This window comes from Mandrillus leucophaeus, unplaced genomic scaffold (genome assembly GCF_000951045.1).
Source record: "Mandrillus leucophaeus isolate KB7577 unplaced genomic scaffold, Mleu.le_1.0 Scaffold1054, whole genome shotgun sequence".
Classification (NCBI taxonomy): domain Eukaryota; kingdom Metazoa; phylum Chordata; class Mammalia; order Primates; family Cercopithecidae; genus Mandrillus; species Mandrillus leucophaeus.
This window is the reverse complement of record NW_012098699.1, coordinates 850613-857289: the sequence shown is the minus strand read 5'-3', so window position 1 is coordinate 857289 and position 6677 is coordinate 850613. Positions and strand designations below refer to the sequence as shown.

Here is a 6677-nt window from a genome sequence, read left to right as displayed (position 1 = left end):
TTTTTTTTTTTTTTTTTTTTTTGAGATGGAGACACGCTCTGTCACCCAGGCTGGAGTGCAGTGGCGTGATCTTGGCTCACTGCTACTTCCACATCCTGGGTTCAAGTGATTCTCCTGCCTCAGCCTCCTGAGTAGCTGAGATTACAGGGGCACGCCACCACGCCCGGCTAATTTTTGTATTTTTAGTAGAGACAGGGTTTCACCATGTTGGCCAAGCTGGTCTCAAACATCTGGCCTCGTGATCTGCCCACCTTGGCCTCCCAAAGTGCTGGGATTACAGGCGTGATCCACCGCGTCTGGCCTGTGACCCCTCTTCTAACTCCCTCTTGGGTCTATTTGCATAAGAAGTTCCTCCCTCAAATTCTGTTGTCAATTTATTTTGGTGATAACAGAGACAAATGGTTTTTTAAAAAGCCATATATGTGAAATCTAAATGAGGCATGTCTGGCCTCATACTGCCTCTTACTCTGTCTCTGCTCTGTGCTGTGCACTTGTGTGCACTCTCTCTCTCTCACTGATGCTCTCTCTCTCACTCTGTCTTTCTCATTCTCTCTTTGTGATTCTCCCCCTCATTTGTCTCTCTCTGTCACACACATGCACACATACACTTACACACTCATCTTTTTTTTTTTTTTTCCCATTTCCTTTTATTTTGCCTTCACTAAAGATGCTAAGGATGCTACAAAACAAAACAAAGCCTGGGGAAGTCTAGACAGACAGGGACTCACTGGTGAGGTCTCCAGGTAAATGGTGGTTTTTGTGAATGTTGCACAGCAATTGGCAAGACAAAATGCCTCAGAACAAATGAGTTGTAGACAAGAAAGAGAATTGATGTGGGATTTTTTTTTTTTTTTTGATGAGAAGAAAAAATGCGTGGAGGCTGAGGAGGCTGCCTCTCAAGTTCTGGGTCAGGGTCAGAATCCAGTCTCCAGAGATCACATCCAGTATCTTTCCCACTATGCCATTTTATACTATTTAATATTTCTTTTGTGATTACTGTGGATATGGGATTGGCTTTGATTTGACTACAACGTTCCATAACTTGCTAGACAAGGTCCACCTCCCAACATGCATGGAGGGTTTAAGATGGAGCCACTCACCCATGACTCAAGTTTACTTACTGGAAAATTCCTCCCTCAGCTCTGGTCTGAAGGCCTTGTCCAACGCCCTGATCTCCTTCAGCTCCTTCTCCTTCACCAAGAGGCGGACGATCCTCTGACCCAGAAACCCTCCTGCTCCTGTCACAAGGCAGCTCCAGCCCGTCATGGCCAATCCAAAGTAGCAGGAAACCCTTGCCAGGAAACAGAAGATGCTGGAGAGCAGATCTGATTAGGGTGACCCAGGAGGGGACTAAGAGGGGTGGTCAAATGCTTATGTATTCACACAGATCCCTTTTTTTCTTCCACCCTCTGTTTTGCAAAAATTACATGTCCCCACCACTGCCAGTGGTAGCTGAAAAAAAAAAATGCAAAAGCTCTAGCCATTTGTTAGATTGTAAAAAGGTGAACAGAGTAATCAGGGTGCTGGCCACCTCATCCCCTGTGGCAGGGCTGAAGCTTTATGCACTGTGGCTTCTGGCCCAGGTTGTATCAGTTTGTACTCTGGCCACATACTCATTGCTCTCTCCTCCTGCAGGATCCGTTATCTCAGAAGAATACTGAATAGGCTATATCTAGTTCTTCCCAGGAACAATAGGAGAAATCCAATCTTAATGCTGCCGTGTGATAAAGAGTCTTGGGTTTAGCCTTAACAGGACACTGACCAATTGATACCAGCTGTCTGGGATCTGCAACCTGTGATCTTAATCTAGACTGGGAGAAATCTCCCAGTGAAATGTGAATTTTGTTCTTGTACAATAAATACATCTGGAGGGAAATCTACGTTAGCCCATTATCTCCTCTGTCAGAGTATCGTTTGAAATGTTGCTGCTATCTTGCAAAATTTAGAAATTTGCAATGGTGACAGCTCCAATCACTAAGCTTCATGGAGATGACTTTCTTTCGAACTCAGTATATCCAAAACTTCAATTGCCATTTTCCCCTGGAGAGCTCTGGGTTCCTAGATGACGAACATCATTGAAGGAAAGCTCTCTAGTGATAACCACTTAATGATATGGCCTGTACCACAAGAGTAGGGATTTTTAGTTGCATGCCACAATAACTTTTATCATAGATGTTTGAACTTATCCCATATTTTTGCCTGCAAAACAATTCTTAGCAAATTCCTGAACTGAAGATGCTGTAAGTGCTTTTGAAGCCTATGCCCCAGAACTGCCCAAATATCTCCATCATAATCTCCCCAAGACACTTTCTTCTATTTTAAAAAATTGAGAGGTAATTTATATGCATTACAATGCCCAGATCTCAAATGTCCAGTGTCAGTGAACCTTGACAGTCATATATGCCCATTTAAGTACTACCCAAAAGAAGATATAGATCATTTCCTTCACTCCAGAAAGATTTTCTGCCTGCTGTCTGTTATCTTTCTGCTCTTCCCCGAATCTACCTCGTAGTTTTTGTGCATAGAGTACAGAAAAATTGACCATTGATTGTCTCTACTGTTTGTTCATTTTTCTATTTCATGATTTTCATTATTTTTTCATTGACTTACATTTATTAACTTTGGGTTTATTTTACTCTTCTTTTTCAGGATTCTTATGATAAAATCATAGATAATTAACTTTACTCCTTTGTTCATTTCCACTACAGACATTTAAAGTTGTAAATTTCTCTGTAAACACTATGTTAGCTGTATCCAACCTTTTAATGCTGGATTATCATCATTCAGTTAATGATGTTTAAAATATTTCCTTGTGATTTCTTCTTTGACCCAAGTGTTCATCAGAAGCATGTTGCCTGTTTTCTAAAGTTGTGGATTTTCTAGATATCTTATTGTTATGCCTTTATAATTAAATACTATTGTGGCCAGAGCATATACTCTGTATGATTTTGATCTTTGGATATATACTGAGACTTGTTTTATGGTGCAGCATATGGTGTATGTTGGTGAACATACCATAAACACTTAACAAGAATGCTTTCTGCAATTGTTGGAAGTAGTACTCCAGAAATGATTTGGTTTGAAACCCCACTCTGGGTCTTTACCTCATCCCATGTTGTAGACATTCACCTTCTACTTGGGATCTGACTATCAATGCTTCAAACGCACTTGGCCCTGTGACCCAGGATGCAGCAGCTTGTTCTCTGAAGCTATCAGAACTAGCTGCAGGCCCTGGGTCTTGCTGAGATGTGTGGAGCACTACCTGAAACCACTCAGGCGCATCACGTGCGTGTACCTCCTATAGCAGATGCTGGAGTGCACCTTAAGAATCCCCATTGCCTTCAGGAGAGGGTCACTCATTCCCTCAGCTGTTGAGAGTTCTGGAGTCTGGTAGATTTCAGCCAGTGTCTCTTGGAGTCTCTGAGTGGAACTGATAAGTGTAAGCACTAAAGGAAGCAAGAAATAAAACAAAGAGCAAGACTGATTAGGGGCCAGTAAGGCCACACCGCTAACATTCTTTTGTTTTTAAACAGCTTTACTGAGGTGTAATTGACATATCATAACATTCACCTGTTTTAAGTGTACAGTTCAATTATGTTTAGTAAAATTTTAGACTTGTGTGACCATCATCACAATCTTGTTTTGGAACATTTCTATAATTCCTAAGAAATCCCTCATGCTCATCAATACCACCCCTTATTCCCACTCCCCAATTCCAGGCAACACCTAATTGACTTACTGACTCTACAGATTTGTCTTTTCTGGATGTTATAAAAATGGAATCATACAACCTGTGGTTTTTTTGTATCTGTCTTCTTTCACTTAGCTTAATATGCTTTTGTGGTTCGTCTATGTTGTAGCATGTATCAATATTTAATTTTTTTAGGTGCTAAATTCTATTAAATTATATGGATCACTCCCATTTTTTAATTCTTCCATCAGTTGATAGATATTTGATGTGTTTCCACTCTGTGGACTATTATGGATAAAGCTACTATGAATATTCACAGTCATGTGTTGTGTGGACATAGGTTTTTTCCTTTGGGGTAGACAACTAGGAGTGAAAGTGCTAGGTCATATAGTAAATGTATCTTCAACATTTTAAGAAACTGCCAAACTGGTTTCCATCATGGCTGCATGTCCCATCAACAATGCATGAATATTTCAATTTTTCCATATCATTGTTATTTCACTTCCTCAATTGTTAGTGTCCTTCATTTTTATTATAGCATTCTAGTAGGTAAGAAGTGGTGTCTCGTTGTAGTTTTGATTTGCATTTCAATGATGCTGACCATCTTTTCATGTGCTTTATTTGCTATTCCCGTACCTTTTTGGTGCAGTGGCTATTCAAATATTTTGTCCAATTTAAAATTGGTTTATTTGTCTTTTTGCTATTTAATTGTCAGTGTATTTTATATTTTGGATGCAAATCTTTTAGCAAATGTATGTATGATTCGAAATTTTTTTCTCAGTCTCTGAGTTATGTTTCCATTATCTTATTGATGTCTTTAAAAATGCAAACATTTGGCCGGGCGCGGTGGCTCAAGCCTGTAATCTCAGCACTTTGGGAGGCCGAGACGGGCGGATCACGAGGTCAGGAGATCAAGACCATCCTGGCTAACACGGTGAAACCCCATCTCTACTAAAAAATACAAAAAACTAGCCGGGCGAGGTGGCGGGCGCCTGTAGTCCCAGCTACCCGGGAGGCTGAGGCAGGAGAATGGCGGGAACCCGGGAGGCGGAGCTTGCAGTGAGCTGAGATCGGGCCACTGCACTCCAGCCTTGGCGACGACAGAGCGAGACTCCGTCTCCAAAAAAAAAAAAAAAAAAAGCAAACATTTTTAGTTTTGATCATGACTCATATTTCAACTTTTTTCTTCTACCAGGAAACATTGGGATTTTGCCTAACTCAAGTTTCTGAGTATGTTAATCTATGGTTTCTCCTAAGACGTATATAGTTTGGCCTTTAAATTTAGGCCTATAATCCATTTTGAGGAAATTATTGCTTATGTGTTAGATAATGGCCAAAATCATAGGACCAACTGATTTTCACAAAAGTAAATTCAATGGGGCAAAATGATAGTCTTTTAAACAAGTAACACTGAGACAACTGAATTGTCCACATGCTCAGGGAAGGTCAGCATGCTATGTCAAGTGATGCCCGTCTGACTCAACACCTATTGGCATCAGGGTTCACAAAGAATTTCTCAATATGATAATTATGGGTTAAATAATTATGGGTTAAATAATTATGGGTTAAAAAATAAGCTGTAGCTCTCTGCTTCTCCCATTCGACAGACAGCCACATTTTCTTGTGCAGCGCCAGCGGCATCCCTGAGACACCACAGTGAAGGTGAAGCCTGGAGTCAATGGGTTTGGCTGTATTGGGTGCCTGGTCTCCAGGGCTGCTTTTAACTCTGTTAAAGTGGATACCGTTGCCATCAATGACCCCTTCATTGACCTAAATTACATGGGCTACATGTTCCAGTATGATTCCACCCATGGCAATTTCTATGGCACCGTCAAGGCTGAAAACGGGAAGCTTGTCATGAATACAAATTTCACCACCATCTTCCCAAAGCTAGATCCCACCAAAATCAAATAGGCTGGTGCTGGCCTTGAGTACATCATAGAGTCCACCGGCATCTTCATCACCATAGAGAAGGCTGTGGTTCACTTGCAGGAGGGATCCAAAAGGGTCATTATCTCTGCCCATCTGCTGATGCCCCCATATCTGTGATGTGCATGAACCGTGAGAGGTATGACAACAGCCTCAAGATCATCAGCAATGCCACCTGTACCACTAACTGCTTAGCACCCCTGGACAAGGTCATCCATGGCAACTTTGGTGTCATAGAAGGACTTATGGCCATGGTCCACATCATCACTGCCACCCAGAAGACTGTAGATTGTCCCTCCAGGAAACTGTGCCATGACAGTCGTGGGGCTCTGCAGAATGTCATCCCTGCATCTCCTGGCACTGTCAAGGCTATAGGAAATGTCATCCCTGAGCTGAACAGGAGGCTTACTGGCATGGCTTTTCGTGTCCCCACTGCCAACATGGTGGTTGTGGACCTGACCTGCCATGTGTAAATCCTGCCACATATGATGACATCAAGAAAGTGTTGAAGCAGCATCGGAGGGCCCCTTCAAGGGCATCCTGGGCTACACTGAGAACCAGGTTGTCTCCTCTGACTTTAACTGCGACACCCACTCCTCCACCTTCGATCCTGGGACAGGTATTGCCCTCAATGACCACTTTCTCAAGCTTATTTTCTGGTATGACAATGAATTTGGCTATAGCAAAAGGGTGGTCGACCTCATTGCCCACATGGCCTTCAAAGAGTAAGATCCCTGGACCACCAGCCCCAGCAAGAGCATGAGAGGAAAACAGAGGCCCTCAGCTGCTGAGGAGTCCCTGCCACACTCAGTCCCACACCACAATGAGAATCTCCCCTCCTCACAGTTTCCACGCAGACCCTCTGAAGAGGGAGAGGCCTAGGGAGCCTCACCTTGCTGTGTACCATCAATACATTCTTCTGCGTTCAGCCAAAAAAAAAAAAAATGCCGCATTAGGAAAACTCACAAAGATTATTAATCAACAAAAGAATAGAAGTATCTTACACTGATGCATAAATGGTCAGGAAATATCTGGGCTCACAATGTGAGTCTGCATT

General features: G+C 42.3%; 2 pseudogenes; one reads left to right on the top strand and one right to left on the bottom strand.

Annotated features, from left to right (window-relative positions):
- LOC105541378 overlaps positions 1 to 1266 on the bottom strand; it is a 30762-nt pseudogene extending 29496 nt beyond the window's left edge.
- Positions 1267 to 2062: 796 nt separating this feature from the next.
- On the top strand, positions 2063 to 6349 carry LOC105541369 (annotated as a pseudogene).
- Positions 6350 to 6677: the final 328 nt, after the last annotated feature.